The 19,175-nt window shown below is 39.8% G+C and overlaps 1 long non-coding RNA gene across 1 annotated transcript in view; it reads right to left on the bottom strand.

Moving 5' to 3' along the window:
- Positions 1-6,946: 6,946 nt before the first annotated feature.
- Positions 6,947-19,175, bottom strand: part of LOC115070456 — a 25,010-nt gene continuing 12,781 nt past the window's right edge. The window contains exon 3 of the long non-coding RNA XR_003849609.1: positions 6,947-7,551. This is a non-coding gene — a long non-coding RNA (uncharacterized LOC115070456). The remainder of the gene's footprint in view (positions 7,552-19,175) is intronic.

Below are 19,175 nucleotides of genomic sequence, written 5' to 3'. Positions count from 1 at the left end.
CCATCAGAGCGGTTACCCAGTGTTATCTTGTGACATAGTATAAGACTTGGGGAAAAGTTCTGTGTCTTACTCCTTTGGATGGAGTTGCACTTCCTGTTACCCCAGTGTAATTCTAGCTGCAGCTCTCATTACTGCCTTTTATTGGCCAAACTGCTGTCTAGCTTTGGCTTTCCTCACACTTCCTCTCATTAAGGGAAAGCTGTTCCAACCTGAGGCTCCTCATTAGGACAAATACGGGCAGCACTTCATTTCATGCATCTCAAGATGAGCAAAAAGATAGAGAACAATGGGCTAGGAGCCAAGAGACCTGGTTCCGTTCTCCGTTTGGCTCTAGCTCATTGTTTGGATACTCTTTCTGTGCCATGATTACCCCATGTGCAATAGATGCGGATGAACTTGATGAGCTGTGGGGTCATCATTTCTTTGCTGATTCTCTAGGATTTGTTTCTCCGGCTAAATATTGTGTTTGCCTCCCTGTAGTCTTTAGGGCTGACATGGGTTGTGACTTAATACATTTCCTTACCTTTAGCATCTGCAAGAATTCTCAAATATTGTCCTTCTACCCAGTCTATCCAATCATCCAGCCAATGATCCAATTTCACTTATTCAGTTTTTGAGAAGTATCCTTAGATTGTATTCTCTTCCTCAGATAATATCCTGAGTGGTAGATGCAGTAGTATATATGATATTATGGTCTTTATTCTCCAGAACTTTCTAAGGAAAAGACAGACATATACCCCCTACAAACATCAATCAGCATGGTGGGAGCTCTGGTGGTGAAATACTTATGATGTGAAGGAAGAATACAAAAGTAACATCACAGAAAAGTTGTGGGAACAATCCTAGTGAAAACTCCAGCATGAGGTTTTGAAAACTCCAAGGACCAATTTTGAAAGCATAGAAGGAATGGTCCACGAGAACGGACAAGAACAAGTGTTCCAGGAAGAGAAAACATTTCCCATTGAACCAGGATTGGACATCTTACAGAACTCCATTAAAGCTAGGTGATTGACTAGGACCTGCGGGCCAGATGATAAGACCTAAGACTAGAGATTTGAGTGAAGAAGAGATCATGCAGGCCGTTATACACGATGGTAAAGATGAGAACGAAGAGGTTGTGTGTGGACGGTTTGGAAGAAGAGAACAGCAGCCACCAGGCATTCTGCTAATGCACTATAAGGCATGTTGGTTATCACCTGGCACCTTTGTGGTAAAATGTGCTCTATCTTTACCATGCATGAGCCATGTGAACTGGAGAAATCGCTTGACCTCATGAAAAGAACCATCTTTTTCATTTGCATTAAGGGTGCTGAAGAATTAGGTTACCTATGCAGATTCCTTAATATAATGTTTATACTTTAAAGTTTAGTTGTTTTTTAAATAAATTCTACTTTTTCCTTTATTTTTTCCTTTTCTCTTTTCTCTATTCTATGCATGGAATTTTCTTCTACCAGGTAATTATCAGATCAAAACTCGTGCAGCCCAAGCCCTTATGTTTTTAACATATATAATGATGGCACATCATCTACTTGGCTCAGCTTAGTCTAGATGTTGAACATTTAGCCATGGCTGTTTACCACAGGATAATTCATGCATAGAAACAGAGTCTGTGGGCTTAACTTGAAACTTTACTTATTCTTCTATGAAAACAGAGACTAAAACTCCACCTTGTTCGCCTGGATGATTTACCTCTTCACATGGATGTGAAGAGAAGCAAAGCAGTAAAGTGCTTGGGGTGCCCATTCTGAGTTGGGCACTAATCCTAACCTTAGCCTTTATTAGCCAGGTGGTAAAGACAAGTGATTTAGACTATTAGAACCTGGGTTTCTTTATGTGAAAGTGAAGATTGTACATCATCCATACACAGGTTCCTAGAGATGACATGGTTAAAATACATGGAGGAATGTATGAGCATACATTTTCAATATATGAGCAATGTTATTATTCCTAGTAGCTTTCTTACTGTCTTCATTAGTATGAGTATGAGTTATTCATCTAGCGTAACTCTGTTGTTAGTGTTGAAATTGCTTTGTTTGGGTATTCTTGTCAGTGTTTTTAATATTTGTACTTATACTACTGAGTAGTACAAAGGACAGAAACATCCATATCTAGAGTTAAAAGAGTCTTTTGAAAAGATAGAGCTGAACAAAGCTTTATCTTCTCCTGAAGGCCAATCCTCCGGAAACATCTCACAGTTACCTCAAAAGTCAATTGACCTCCCTTGCTAGGGGCTGAGGGCTAGAATGGGGCCATCAAGGGATAAATTGGGAACAAGAACAGCAATAGAGATGGGGTAGAGGGTGGGAGTGGGTTTCAGGGCCTGTTGCCATTCTTGGCACTGTGAGATTCATGGCACCTGCCCAACTCAAGAAGACAGGCTGTTTTTCCACAAAGAACCCACAGTGACATTTCACTATGAGGAAGGAGCCACTCGTCTCATAAAGGAGGAATGACGGGCAGAGTTTGGCTCGCAGGGTCAGGAAGGATTTGTACAAGAACAAACATGGTAACTTAGTGGACATCAGAGGAAATTATCTCTAAGAGAAATGCATGCTTGACTTAACTCATTTTTCTATGTGGTTACATTTTATTGGTACTTGCTGGGTGACAAATAGCCTATTTTTAGTTTTTATGTAACTTTAGTTTTTGATCTTATGAGTTAAGAATGACTAATACCAGAGAGGGTATGACCTTAGAGCAAAGCATCCCGGGAAAACACATTTCTGGGTGCCTGTTCCTTCTGTGCCTAGAGACGTAGGTTAAAATAAAAGTCAAGGCTACTGTCCCACTAAGGGCCAGCATTTGGGGAAATAAGGCAGGGATTCTGAATATGTCTTTGTTTCGAATTCTTATTCAGGGTTATCCAAAGACAAGTCTGCATCAAGAAAGTAGGAAATTTATTTGGAGCTTTCAAACAACGTTCAATCCAGAACAGAGAAACTTAAGAGTCAATTAAGTGTTTAAAAATCACTGTTTAAAACCCAAATGAGAATGTTTAATGAACATCATTTCCTCCATCTGGTTGACTTGGAAGAGTAAGTGCAAAGAAATGAAAGATTCTCATTTTCTTAACGCCATTAACAGTGAAGGGAAAAGTTAATCACCCACTATCCTTTCCTGATTTTTTTTAAAATCAAGGATTATGTCCATGAGAGGTCAACACTCTGTGGCTGTGAAGAAGGGGATGTGTTGTCTAGTAATGAACACCTTGTATGCTCAAGCCACAATGGGCTCCTCAGTGGTAAACTATACTTGTGGGAGCAGCTTGTTCCTCTAAAGAATCACGGGAGTTTGAAAGCATGATTATCAACCTATCTACAGGAGAGATGGGTACAGAGATTCCCCAGGGTTTTGCTGACTTCATCAAGAGCATTCAATAATCTAATAACAGACACAAGAGGCAGAATGGGAATTAAACTTGTCCAAATGCCAGTCTGCCCCACTAATTTGAACGGTTGATAATCTTTTGTCAAAAATTAGAAGTGTTTAGCAACCAAACTCTATCTCTGGTCATTTTCCTTTTGAGTTCTGTGCTGGGATTTTCCTGCCTTTCCTCCTTTAAGCCATGGAGCATAGTCAGCTGGTAGTTCTCAGCGATTAAGTCACCTTGAGTGTGTGGGCGTTTGGAGTTTACAAATTAGGATGTTTCAGAATCACTTACTGTCATTTACATCCTTAGGATTTAAGGATATTGGGACATGGTCAGTCAGTTTAAGCTCCTCATTTTATTTTACAGAAGGGAGGACAGATTCAGGGAGGAAGAAATTCTTCAAGGTGACACCCTGTTGTGACATGCAGGTTCATCAGTGTGTTCCAATAAGGAATGAAACAGCTGATAAGCAAACTCGTAAAGATAAGAAAAAAATGATTCGTTATTGGTGGGGAATTTTTGTCATTTCCTAGTTGTGCAGCCTCTGATGAGCCTCTAAAAGTCTTAATTCTTCGATTCTGCCTATGTTAAATGGTAATAATGGGGCCTGTTCATACCTCCATATGGTATCATATACCATCCCCACCCATATGATATGTGAGGATTGATAATGGTATGAATGTAATTCTTAAGCACAGGGACAAGTAGGAGCCCAATACATAGGAAATGTAATAAAGTCCTCTGAGGTCAGAAGCAGAGACAGAGGAAGTGAGGTTTGTGAAGGGAGGACAGTGCTGGAGGGAACAAGTCAGTCTGTTATTTCCCGTACGTCACTCATTTCGGGAAAGCAGAAGGGAAGGGTGAAGATAACAGGAAAAGGGAGCACATCCTTCAGCAACTCACATATTGTTGCCCGGTGTCTCTGTGGTAACTAGGAAACCCCCTGAATCACTGCTTAAAAGAGCATCCCTTGGGGCTTTCAGTGGCAGGCTCAGGAGTTCCAAGGAAACCTAGGAATGAGCACTCACAGATGGACACACTTACTTTTTTAAGACTCTTTCTTTGGAGCTGTTCTCAGGTCTCTGGGGCAGCTAGAAGGAATCCTGAGACTAGAACTTAGCCATAGATGGCAGTTTCCCTTTCACCTTGTCCATGTTTATTTTATTTTAATTATGAGACAAGATGCCAACTTTCTGATTCAATTAATGATTTAGAGTCTGATGTTTAAAAATAGCCTTTGGAAATCTCATTGTCAGGCTTCCATTAAGAGTTCTGGATACTCCCTAATAAGGACGGATTCAGACAGAAAGAGAAGAGGCATCTTATTAAATGGGGTTTAAAAAGGTGAATGACTCATAGATAAAAATCATAGCAAAGATGGGAATTTGGAGATGGCCAGTCTGCTCAGGAATTTTTTTCTAGTTTCAGGTTCATAAATGAAAGTGTAAATGGCTATTCAGATAGGATGTGGTTTACATTGGCTCTTTCATGATCATAATGGTTTTTCCACATTAAAAAAGCAGTACCAGGACTACATAAAGAAAGAAGCCTTCTTTGAAAGAATATATATTTTGACATTTTTAAGTACTCATTCAATATTAAGTATCTACAACTCAGTTGTATCTGTGCAGTTATGAATGACCCTTGACTGATCATGGCATGTAATGGCATACTTCTCACCAATATCCTTCCTTGTAGAGTTTAGATATGCAGTAAAGGGTTGTTCCAAGGTAAAGTTTGAATAGATTTGTTCTCCTTTAAGGATCATACATAACACACAGAGAATGAATAAAACAAAAGTCAGATTCAGTCTCTAATGCAGCCTCCCAGAGTCTACCCTGAAACCCAACTGTGAAGAAAGCTGAAGATATTTAGCTTAAACAAGGAGTGGAGGATTACCAATTTTTGTTACCATTCCAGACAAGGGTTGGCCCAGGAGTTCACTACAGTAGACTTTATAGAACCTAGGAGTCCTTTGTTTTGTGACCACAGGGTAAACAGAGTGACAGCAGCTCTGGCCTTGTGTGTCTCTAGCTGCCTTCGCTGTCAGAGTAAGAGACCTCAGTCTTCCTATTGGAATTTCTCTATTTAACCAACTGGCTACAGTCTCATTCATATGAGGAGTAGCCAGAAAAGCACAAGATAGACAGCAGAACAGTAGGAGATTGTCTAGCACATTGGTAACAAATTTTTGTTAGAAATTAGACTAGAGGGACCCATGTTTAGTGTATAAGAAACAAAATAAGCATAACATCTCTAAATATATTGATTACATTATTTAGTTTCATATAACACCGTATTCAGTGTTTCAGTACTTATAGAGATCTTGGTAAATAACAATACATATGGGGAAAAACCTCCCTCTTTGAGGAAAAGAAAAATGAAATATTGCAAAGACAAGAGAAGCAACTAAGCAAGAGCTACTGCTGCTGGGTGCAAGGCCCATGTGGCTTGAAACAGAGCTGCCTTCAAGGCATTTCCACTTTGTTCTAATTTTTTCACATTATCTCTAACTCATTTATTGCTCCAGCTGTTATAAACGGAGTGCTTGGTGTGTTAGAAGCACTGCTCTCTGTGTGGGCTATGTCACAGAATGATATGAACATAACTCCTTGCCTCTGAAACAAAGATAGAACAAAATGTCTCCCCACATCTAATATCTCTGCACATGTAGTGGCTCCTAGACACCACCACCTTGCACTACGTAGCTTCTTGCTTAGGGCTCATTGAGTAGAACAGTGGACATGACCATAAATAACATTCACAATATCATGTAGAATCATCTGGAACTGAGATGATGCAGGGTAAATAGAATTAGACATACTAGGTAGAAGAGCAATGAAGATTTTAAGTAAGATGATTGTGGTTGACTAAAAGGTTGCTTAGAGCTTGACAGAGCACATCAGTCAGATTTTCATTATTGTGACAAAGTGCCCAAGAAAACAACTTAAGGGAGGAAGGATTTATTTGGGTTCACTGTTTCAGAGGTTTCATTACGCAGAAAGAACACTTAGCATTGTGTTTATGGGTATGTGGTATGGTAGAGCATTATATCAGGGCAGGTGTCATGGATCAGAGCTGCTCACAGCATGGTGGCCAGAAAGCAGAAGTAGGATGAGGCCACAGACAATGCACCCTTCAAAATTTGCTGTGGTGACCTATTCCTCCAACCTAGTCCTACCTCCCAATATCCCATATATGATGAACCCATTAATGATCAATCAGCCCCCAATATCCAATCATCTGGCTACAGCACCATCATCTAGGGACTTAGCCTTCAGTGTATGAGCATTTCAAGGGAGCATTTTATACTCAAACCACATCAAGGGAAGTTTGGGAGAGTCATTTAGGTCAATGCTTTGTAAGAGTGAACAAAGCTAAGGGAGAGACTCCAAGGAGCATGGGATGGCTTGGATACATTGATGAATGAGGAAGGCTGGAGTAGATGTTGAGGTTAGCAAGGTATTGGGGTCAAATCACGTGTGACCCTGAAGATTATTGTGATCACTTCAGTTATTACTTTGTAGCAGCCACAAAGCCATTTCTGAACTTTGAACATAGTGGTGGAATGATCCAATTTTGCTTTATTGATAATTCTTTTGACTGAAATGAGATAAAAATGTGAAGCATTTGATGGCAGAAATAAGAGATTCAAAGAAAGTGCATGGCAGACAGAAAAAAATATGTTAATGAAACTCTTTAGGTTTGACTTGGCTATAAACAAAGACATTTCACATTTTCCTTTTGCGATGAATGGAACTTAATACTGAGATTTTCTCATAAGTAGCATGATTACCTCCAGGCCTGACCCTAAAACCCGACTTGTAATCTTATAAAATCTGTCCCTTCTAGAACAGCCCTGGAGATCCCACACAGACGATGGAGATGTTGCAAGATGGAGCATGGGCTCTCAGTGATCGTGTGGGACGTGGCCACTTCCTCCCAGGCCAATGCCGTTAGACTGTGATATGCGTAGATTTTGAAAGTGGAAAAGAACATCGTTTTTGCAGATTCCCAGTCTGGTTTTGTTACTTTAGCCTTGCCATAAGCCGTTGTTGGAATCCACTTCTTGAAGAAGTAAAAGATAAGAACACAGACCAAATATCGCTCTTCTCCCATTTCCTCAGAAGCTACAAATAACACTTATGCACTATTATACACTTCAACATCCCAGCATGTACCTGTGGAGTAAGAGACAGAGGATCTCTAAGTCACAACTACAGAGGATATAGAAAATCAGACAACACCCTAATAACAACAGTAATTAAAACTAATACTTTTCATTTTCCACTCTTTCTGAAAAGATATCAAACTTTTGGCAAGGTTTCTCCGAACATTTCTGTACTATTATTATTTGTTGAAATTCTTTAAAATTACATCATTATTAAGTACACTGATAACTGAAGAGATTCTTTTATCTTCCTTGAATGTTGTAATGTTTTATCAAATATTTTTCATCACTGCTAATGATAGAAGATGAACTTTTCCAAAAGAAACTTGTACACTTGTCCTCAGACAGCCTTGCACATAGGAAAGAGAGATTATTATATGTATTAGGTACTAGGTACTGCTGTGGAAACATTCTTTTTAAAAATATATTTATTACTTTTATTTTTATGTGTATGAGTGTATTGCCTGCACATATGTGAGTGCACCTGTGTCATGCAATGCTGTGGAGGTCAGACGAGGGCTTCAGATTCCCCTGGACCTGGAGTTAAGGACGGTTCGTAGATGCCATGTGGGTGTTAGGAATCAAACCTGGGTCCTCTGCAAGAGCAGTCAGTGCTCTTAACCACTGAGCCATCTCTCCAGCCCCAGAAACATTTTGAAGAATACACCATTAGGCTCTATAACATCACTCAGATGACCGATGGTTAAGGTGGAAGGTCAATATTGGCTTCCTCTGACAAATGATTTAAGAGACTCAAATAGGTGACATGATTACCGTTTGGTTGCACTGCAAACAAGTGTCTCACTAGATAAGTGGGACAGGGGTGTGCTCTTGTTACTTTTCTTGTTATAGCAACTTAATGGAGGAAAGGTTTGAGGGACAGTTCCTCAAGAAGAGAAACGCATGGTGGCAAAAGCCTGAGACAGCCGATCACATCCTTCCACAGTCAGGAATCAAAGAGCAGACAGGAAGCTGGGGTGAGATAGAGCCTTAAGCCGTACCCCTAGCAACTTACTTCTTCCAACAAGACTGAACCTCAGCCTTCCAAAACAGCACCACCAGCTGAGGAGCAGGTGCTCCAAAACATGAGCTTATGGGAGCATTTCACATTCAAACCACAACAGGGTGTCAGCAAGACCATTCACATGGCTAAAGACATTGCAACTTTCTGTTCCCAGAGACAGCAGAGGTGGAGGTATGTTGCAAAACTAATGCAGACCATTCAGGACAAGAGCAGCAGAATATTTAAGGAAATTGCTGAGAATAAAGGATGGATCCTGATATTCTCATATTCATTTTTCTTTTTAATCTATTGTTTGAGAATTACATATATATGTATATATATATATAATGTGTTTTAACAAATCTACCCCCCAACTCCCTCCCTTCCAACTTGTTTTATATTCCCCCACTATTTTTCCCTCCGAACTTCATGTGCTCTTTTTTTTAACTCACTGAATCTACTCGGTTCTGCCAATATGTGAGTGAGTGGAGGGCCATCCACTGGAGCATGGGCAACCAGCTAGGGGTTTCATCCCTGAAGAAAGCTGACTCTCCGTTCTCCAGAAGTCATAAATTGCCAATAGCTCTTCAGTTAGGGTTGTGATTTCATAAGCCCCTTCTCGTTCCATACTGGAATTTTTGGTTGACTTGATCTTGTGTATGTCTTATGCATGCAATCACAACTACTGTGATTCATGTGATGTTGGTTCTGACAATGTTGCCTAACCTCTCTAACTCTGTGAGTCCTGGGTACCAATGCTTGCTATAATACACTGCTCCTATTATTATAGGAGAGTTCTTAAACAGTCATCACTCTGGTTGTTTAAGTGCCACTAAAGTTCTCCGAATCCAGAACGTGTTCTGGCTCATTTCCAGATCTGTAAAGTGTCACATGGCATCCCAACATCTGCTAAATTCTCTCAATAGTCAGTGCTGAGGAAACTTTCTTTCTAAACACCAGAACTAAGTTAGAAGACTTCTTCAAGGCTTCAAATATGAAGAGGAGCTGGTGCTGAGAACAATGTAATCACCTGGTTCTCTCCTGTTTGCTACTCTGATTCTCCTAAGTGAGGGCCCTGTGGGTTGGTGGGAGGGAAGAGCATCCTTGTCCTCACTATAGATCATTGAACCTGTCTCACCTTGGGCAGGGAAGGCAGATGGTAGGACATACATGTAAACCGGGGAGTGGGCACACAAGGGTAGAGTAAGTTTCTTGTCCTATGGTAGTACAATGTATTGCTATGAGAAGCAGCTGCAAAAACAACCACCACAACAAAAATAAGTTCCTTTATTCATCTCTAAACACTTTACATTAAAATTATTATAAAGCACTTGCCTGAAAGATGTCATTTGTCACCAATTATTGCAAGAATTGGGGTGGTTTTCTGATGGATCTTCTAGGTAGGATGAAGGATAAAGGGCTAATGAATTATAAGAGTATACTTTTTGTCATGTATTAATATGCATCTTACAGCATTTCCTTACCTCTTTCAAAAAGCAATAATCCCCTTTCTAGAGATACTATTTACAGCTATATCTAGAGATACTATTTATTTACAGCTGGAAAAGAAAAACATTTAGAAAATATCAGAACCAGAAATCTATATGGATTTATTTACTTTGGTCTCCCAACCATTCCCACATCTCTATTAAATGTGCAAATTTAAAACGAAGGCTGTGACATGCGACCCTATGCTGTTGGAGGCTTGCTGCTAGAAAGTCTGAAAGAGGATCCTCATACAGGGGTGCTGAGGTCTGGCCTCAGACTGCGCATGGGGAGAAAGCTAACATCTGTTAGTCTTTAGCATGCATCATTGAAATTCTTACAGGGAGTCTGGACATAGCTGATGTTCTTCCCTGTGCGGGACCTAAGGTTAGCCAGACTCACAGAGGTTCCCAGGAAGGCTCTGAATGCTTGTAGCCTTTCCTGGAATTGCTCTTCCTGACCAAGCTAGCTGTGGAAAGAATGGTGATGGGTGGGCACGGGGAAATGGCCTCCACACCTTCCTTGTGTCTCTGTTATCTCTGGGTTTTTACTGATGCCTTTTACAGGGAAGGTCTGTAAGTTCCCAAGAAGGAATCTGCTGCAGTGGAGGAAAAGGGGTTTGCTTGCTTTCTCTCTTAGATCCACAGCTACAGAAAGGTTTAGCTTTATATATATATAGTAGTGATTACAAAAAAATTTTAAACTCAAGTTTTTAGAGTACATTTAGTCTCAGAGCATAATTGAGGGAATTGTGCAGAGCTCCCATACACACCCTGCCACCTGACCCCATTTGCAGTCTCTTCCACTACCAGAACCCTTCCCAGCGTGCTGCATTTGTTGCATCGGATGAACTTACATGGACACATCATTGCCACTCAGCCTCCAGGCCTGTTGTGTGGATTTTGATAAATGTAAAATGACATGTGTCTCCCATTATAGAGTCACAGAAAATGCCCTAAAACACCCTTTCTGCTCTTCTTCATTTTTCTCTCCTTACCCCGAACTGCAGAAGACCACAGATACCTTTGCTGTCCTCCATCATAATAGAATTTTATTAGTATATATTAACTATGCATAATAATGGGTTTCATTGTGATGTCTTCATGTATGTATAAATTTTGATCATCTTTACCACTCACCTCGTCATGCTCCCTGGTCTCCCTCTCACTCCCACTGATCCTCTTCTTGGCCACTTGGACTTTCATGGCTTACTTTTTCTGGTGACTCAGAGAGTTGCATTAGTATTGTGCTCAGCTCCCATGGTGAGGGTGAGACAGGAGCAAGGACACTTCAGAAGTGACTAAGCCACTGCAGATGAGGCTTTTCCCTTCTAGAATAACCACCGGGCCCTCCTTACATCATCAGAGAAGGATGGGGCCTCCTGAGACCATCCACTCTCCATGCCAGGATGTTGAGGGGCCCAATCTTGCTTTAGAATGTATCATCTTTTCATGTTCTGCAGACAGATATGATCATCCTCATCATATGGAGCAAAAGGGACAGAACTGGAATCCAGGAATGCCTGTTCATGTGTTCCCTACATATTTCAGACTGGAATCCAGAAATCCTGCCTCTTGGGCCAGTACCCTTTCTAATATGGAATTTTAAGTATGACAACAGTTATGATGTAGAAATGTTCATTTTTTTAATGCTTAATGTTTTGTGTGTAGATGTATGTGGTGGGCCTGGACGTGTGTATGTTTGCCTACATATGAGTGCATGTATGGAGTGTGTGTGTGGAAGACAGAGGTTGATACCTGGTGTTTTGTTCTCTCTCCACTGTATTTACTGAGGCGGGCTCTCTTGCTGAACTAGGACCTTAGCAATTTGCCTAGTCTAGGTAGCCAGTTTGCTCTTGGGATCCTCTGTTTCTGCCTCTTGAGTGCTGGGATCACAAGTAGGCCATCATGCCCATCTGGCTTTGCTGTGGATGCTGGAGATCTGAACTCAGGTCCTGGCACATGCACAGCAAGAACTTTCTCCACTGAGCCATCTCCCAAGCTCCTGAATCTCTCATTCTTCCATGCTTTGACAAAGGCTTTATTTAGGCATGGGCTTTGACTTCAGTGGAGGGTTCCTCTGAGATAATATTTTGAAGGATTTAAAATGATTCCCAGTTCATGAGTCTTTTAACCTATGTTCTAAGATGTTAATGAATATTCCAACCTTGCTTTCTTTGGAGGCAGGATCAAAACAAAGGATTATGAATGTTGATGCTTTTGCAGACACAAATATCCACACATTAACCAACAGGGTGGCTCAGCAATTAACTAAATCTTCTGAAGTCAGATGTTTCTGCCCTTGTTCCTTCACAGTTCAGTCACGCGTGCAGGCATTTTAAAAGGTACTTGAAAATGGAAATAGACTTTTCAAAGATGACAGCCCCAAACCACAGAGCTTTATTGCATGCAACAGACTGTATGTAGCTCATAGATCATCCCAAGACTTTTCACAAAGAAAACTCAATGAATATTTGGGGGTAGAATTAAGTGGATGAAGGCACAATCTCTCTGGCTGTCCTCTCAGGCCTCCTGAAATCTTATTGAATATGCATTGTTTAGCAAGTTTTTCTTTTTTAATCTCTAAGCAGATTAAATACAAGTGACTTGGAAAAGTCAGAAACAGCGTAAATGTCAGTAGGAGACTTGACATCTTGAGAATGAAGGTGGCAAAAGAAAAGTAAAGTAGACACACACACACACACACACACACACACACACACACACACTTCACCCGTAATGCAATATTGGGTTGTTGATACAATAGAAGAATTCAATTGGTGTAGGATTTTCTGTTTAACTCATCAGCTTTCACAGGCTGCCCTAGAGAAGTTTTACCTACAGTTTAGCTAAGGTTTCAACACTAAAGAGTGGTAAAGGGGACAGGTTTAGGGGAAGTTGTCATTTATTACAAAGTGCTTACTACTGAGCATCTTTTGAATAGTGAACTGGGCTTCCCTATTGGATCTGTCTGCAGCTAGGAGGTATGGAAGCTGTAGTCTGGAAAAGCCGTGCTTCCTATGCAAACTATGCAAAGCATCTCACTGGTATACTTTCTACTTTGGTTCTTTTCTGTTCTGTGTGATCTGATGAATTTTTAGCCAGCAGGAATGCAAACAGTATCCCTGCTTATCTTCCCCTTATGACCCTCTTATTGCCAGTGCTTACTGCAAGTAGGGTGGGCCTGCCAATGTCTCTCCTGGTTTCCGTATCTGTTCTTAGGTATAGAAATTTTTCCTTCTTTAAGCAAACAATATACAAAGACAAAACAAACAAAAATAAGCCCTGTTGGCACATACAAAAATAACATGAGTGGAAAGATGGAAAGATGGAAGATAGAAGTAATTTTAAAAGTAGACATGTAAAGTGTTAGTGACAAACGATAGGAAGTGTCTTAAAGAATGCAAAACATTGTTAAGAGTCCTTGTTTTGATGCTAAATTCTTTCTAACCCCTAAGCCACTTAGAAAAAACACACATTAACTATCATCTAAATAACTGACATGATTAACCTGTATTAACCAATTAGTTGTCCCCATTTGTAAAACCCCTCTATTGGTAACATAAAAATTTAAAGTGTATTCTTCATGAGTGAATCATGACTGAATGGGAAAACATTTAACTGGATCTTAGGAGGCCACAGGTAATTTCTTTTGTGCTAAGCTAGAGACATTCTTAGAGAGCTGATTATAATAGCTGATGTTGAATGGTGTCAGTAATAGGCAGAAAGATTAAATAGTGAAGTCACCAGTGGAAATAGCGATAATAGCAAGAGATAAGATTTGCCTTTTACTGGATAGCTGATGCTTGTCTGAAAGAACTCTAAATATTTTAAATTCACACACATACAACATAATGAGAATGCATGGAGTCGAATACATGGTGTCTTCAGCAGTAGGAAGTTCTGGAGGGTTACCAAGAGCAGTGGCAGTAGCCTGCAATGTCTGGGCATGGCAGGGGATGGGTCTATTGAACACTACTGGCAATTTGAGAGGAGGTAGCCCATAACTGGCACAGGGCTTTTTATTTGATAGCCTATGGTATCTGTAGATGCATTGTCCTCTCATTATAGGGTAACTCCACTTAAACCATGTGTGTGTGTGTGTGTGTGTGTGTGTGTGTGTGTGTGTGTGTATACTTTAGGAACGTTCACTAGTAGAAGGTTTTCACATAGCTTTTTCCAAGTTCTTTATTTAGGGTAAGTTATTCCTCCCCATACTTTTTCCTCTATCCCACCCTCTCAGTTCACGGCAGCTGGGAAAGGTAGATAGTTTTCTCCAAGGATGTGCTCCCTGAGAGGCTAAGCATGCTCCAGTAGATGGTCCTACAATCATGCACACATAGGCAGCACTACATAGACTCAGTGAGTTTAAAAATAATACATAAGGTTGGGAGGGAGAAACAGTAGGGGGATAGTAGAGGAATTGGGAGGAATAGGGGGTAGATTTGATCCAAACTTATTGTATGCAGCATGAAATTCTTATGCAATGAAAAATAATATAATAAAATAGTACATGGAGACAAACAGGTACCCTTTAATGCATATTGCTGATAGAGAAATTGAGGCTCAAAGATACTACCTCAAAACCCAATTCATACAGCTAATAAGAGACCAAACTTTGACTGTAGGTCTCTGTTTTCTAAATATATCATAAACCACCACTTCTTTCTTTTTTTCTTTCTTCTTCCTCTTCCCAGAATGCACATAAAAATCTGGGTATGACTGTGTGTCTTCAACCTCACTACTGTGGTATGGTGCTGGCAGGAAGATCCTGAGGCAACTGGCTTCCTGCCTAGTTCCAGGTTCAGTCTCAAGGGAATAAAGAGGGGAGTATTAGCAAGACACCTGAAATTCTCCCTTGGCCTCCATTTGTTCATGGGTGATGGCACCAGTGGATATACCACACAATACACCCATGCACAGACACACATAATAAATACATACATACATACGTAAAATGACATAACCCTATGGAGGTCTTTTGATCCATTATATTTTTTTGTCATTTTCAGCAAAAAATGGATTCAAATGATAAACCTAAATGAATTATTTATGTAGTAGAAATACTGACATGGAAAAATATTTTCTAATAGAGACCGAGTCTCTATCTGGACCATGCCTCAGAAATGACTGATGCTCTGAACCTTCAGGACATCAGGACTCGGGCAGCCCTTAGCCTGTGCTCTACTTGAACACCTGGCCCCAACTGGAGTGTTTCAGTGATGCTCTTATAAAGCGTGTGACATCACAGAGCCATTGTACACATGAATTCACAGTGGCTGTGACTACATGAACAAGACCTGCACAAAATTAAGCCAACCAAGATCTCAGCACAGACATGGGAGGAGCTCATCAAGTCCCATCTTTAGATGGGAAACTTTGGCGATTGATAGCTGCTGTGGGAAGGAGAGTCGGTTTTCTTCAGGGATGAAACCCCTGAGAGGCTGTCTGTGCTCTAGAAGATGTTTCTAAACCTGTGCACATACTGGCAGCACTAAGTGGACTCAGTGTTTTTTAAAAAAGAGAAAGAAAAGTTAAATAAAACAGAACACATGAAATCAGGAGGGAATAGTGGAGGTGGGGATGGGGAAGAATTGAAGCCGGTGATGGGAAGTGGAATGAGAGAAACATTTTGTGAGTGTCTGAAATTCTCAAACAATAAAAAATGTGTAAAGGAATATTTCTATTGATCAGGGAGAAGCAGTTCTGAAAAACTATAGGTCTGATATGAAAAGTTGCATGTATTAAGTGGTTCTCTGTGCTTTAAGAAAATAGTAAATACTGTTAGTGAATAGAAAAATGTAAAAATCAGAAATAAGTAATGAGCAAGTTATTGCCATTGTCATATAATGGAAAAATGCAGCTGTTAAATGATGGCACATGTCCATATTTACTGATATTAAATATGTTGAATACACAGTTTGGTTAAGGAACATTTCAAATGTATAGGCATATGCCTATAATTCCAGCACTTTGGGGTTGGAGGCAGGAGGGTCATGGGATTGAATCTAGCCTGGGCTGCATAATGACTTTATCTCAAACAAGCAAGGGAGGAAAAAACAATCACACAAAACACAGAAAAGGAAAATCTACCTATTAGTTACTGAATAAATTCATGTGTCTGCAATGGAGATATACATACATTTATCCTGGAAAAATAAATTAAATCTTTAATTACAGTTAGCTTTAGACAGGGTAATGATGGATGACTTTAATGTTTTTCTTCAAACTTTTCAGAATTCTCTGAATTCTACTTCATAACAGTAACTGATATTTATCAAGTGCTAGTAATATAAGGAGCAATTTAAATGCATTCCTTTCATTATTTCAACAATTTCCACGCAAAACTTGTGCAATCTGATGTTCAGGAAGGGTGAAAATTTGCCCAAAGGAGTGAAAAACTTATAGTTAAGTAATTGTTTTCTGCTCTAGGAACATGTACTCTTAATTCATATTCTATGTTGCAGTTAATAGATAACACTTTTGCCACAAAGCATACCATAAAATTAAATGATAGCAATAATAATAAATTTTAAAGGTTTGTTTTATAGAAGATGTACAACTATCTACATATTTTGTGCAATATAAGTAGATTTTAGATATTTCATCAATTGAATGCCCAGACACTATTTTCAGCTGCCTCCATTTCTTTATTTTCTATACTATGCCTTTCAAAAGACACTTAAAATAAATATTTTGAAATACTTCTTCAACTTGTAAGAAATGTTGCTTCATAAGCGTTACTTAGAATCCAAGATATATTTTAGGAGATAGGGAGCGTGCTTTTAGTGGTGGTATGGTTGATTATTTTTGTAAAGGAATTCCTAAGTTTCTAAGTGTTAAAATTTAAGACATTTATTCCCAATTCAACCTCCAACCCAGAGCTCTTGAATGCCTTTGGCTCTTTATAAGATAAAGTACTGCTCCTCTGAGAACCCCTAACTCTGTGGGTTGACTATTGTGACATCTTTACCTTGGTTTCCAAAACAGCTTAGGTTTGGACCAGGTCTTCTCAGAGTGAAATATGGGTCTGTTATAGTGTAAACTCCTTTAGCTTCGGAATTTAAAGTTGGCCTTGTAATTCTGCTTGTTCATAGGATTACAAAACCCATCTCATGCTAACAGTGGATATAGAATGTCTCTCATACCTTAGTTTTACTTAAAGCCAGCTTAAAAATATAAGAAGGTTATATGTGTAGTTCATCTATACAATGTGTGCTTAGTGTGCTAGAGTCCCTGGGTTTGATCTTTAGTACCACAGAAAGGAAGAAAGAAAGAAAGAAAGAGAAGAAACAAAGGAAGGAAAGAGAGATGGGGAGGAAAGGAGGGGAGGAAAGAAGGAAGGAAAAAACAAGGAAGGAAGAAAAAACATGCAGGTAACTTCTGCATTGAATTAGAGAAGGGTAAAAATGATTTCTTCTTAACGGGGGCTTTTGGATCACACTTTGGTGACCTCAGAGATGTAGAAAAGATTCTTGTTAATGTGATGGGGCTTACCTATATAGTCCCAGCACTTGAGAAAGTGAGGCAAGAGGATCATAAGTTTGAGTGCAGCTTAGGTTACATAGCAAAGAAGAGAAATAAGGAAGGATGGGAAGGAAAGGGAAAGGAAATGGCAAGAAGGAAGAAAAAGGTCTCACCTTCTGAGGATAGTTTAGAACCTAGTAGATGCCATGTAGTAAGACTCACACTAAAGCATAATGCATCTCTCAGGATGATGGTCATGTCAATAAATTTAAGTCCAACTCATTCTATGAGGTTGAAAGATTGAAATTTGAGACCTTAGAGTCATAGAAAGTTAACAGAAGAGGGAAAGAAGAAGGGATAAACTTGCTGTCAGGGAAACGGTGACCGCAGGATATCCTGAGGGAGGCTGTGTGCTCCTAAAGGGACACAGTTGGAACCCAGCTTCAGGGTTTTCTTTTCACACATGATTATCTTATCATGTACAAATCTTATAAATCTTAGTTAAGATATAATAGCTTGAGTGATTAAATAAAACCTTCTTGGATGTTTAACAGCCATACTATGAGGCCTATACTAATTTGGACAGAGGGACATAAAGGACAGTTTTTGCTCCTTGCCCTCCTAGGTCGACTAAGTTACAGGGACTATGAGCATCTCTGAAAATGTCTTTTAACTGTGATGAGTCATCTATCCTCTTGATCAAGGAGGCCGTGAAGACCCCACCAGATGGACCTGAACCAGTGTTAGTCTACAAAGAGGAGGGTCAACACAGAGGAATCATTTCCTCCATGCTTCCAAGTGAAGCCATCCATGATCGAGCAGGACCTTTGACTTATCTTCACATAGATGGAACTGGTAAAAGAGAGGAGCCAGGGGCTCCTCCCAAGCCCATGTTATTCCTGAGGAACAGATCCTCAAACGACCTTATGAGTAAAAATAAATTGGTTTATCTGGGCCAACTGTAGGGTCTTAAACACCCAAAAGGAAAGTCTAACCAAAGATTAATGGGGTTAATATAAGTTTTTAAGAGTCCATATGTAGAGCTAAAGGCTAAATAACAAGGAACAATGCCAGACAGGAGATACCTTCCTTTGAGTTATTGGCCAGAGTGGCCCAAAAGACTCCCAGATAGTAACCCACAATAAAACTGGAAAAATGAACAGCAAACCCAAATCTTATCAAAACGAATATTGACAACTGATTGCTGGTAGATGAGGAAGAGCAGATCTTCCTAAAACAAGGATCTCTAGATACGCTGACTAGATTCAGCAGATGAACAAACACTGGGGATTGGCTGGGGGTGCTGACAGCACAGTAGACAGTAACAGGAATGACAGAGTGTATAGGCTCCAGTGTGTGGGAGGGGAGAGGCTATGGGAGGGTGGCATTTGGGAAGTAGGCATATAGATGAATAAGATTGTGTGGGATGTTCTGTATGATATACACACAAAAAAATCAACAAATAAAAAAATGACATCTAGTGGACTGTGACTAGTAATAATCAGATACATAGAGATTAAAGACACATGTGCAAACATCTAAGTGTTGGTAGCATTAAAAATGTAGGAAATGGCATATTTTAAAATGAAATGGAAATCTTCTTTAAAGGGTAAAAACTCATTCAATTTTATGTCTTAAAGGGTTTATACTGAGTTCAATATTGTATAACTGTATTAATTC

The sequence above is a fragment of the Nannospalax galili genome, unplaced genomic scaffold, assembly GCF_000622305.1.
Source record: "Nannospalax galili isolate Female #2095 unplaced genomic scaffold, S.galili_v1.0 scaffold34, whole genome shotgun sequence".
NCBI lineage: Eukaryota > Metazoa > Chordata > Mammalia > Rodentia > Spalacidae > Nannospalax > Nannospalax galili.
This window is presented reverse-complemented; position numbering and strand designations above follow the sequence as displayed.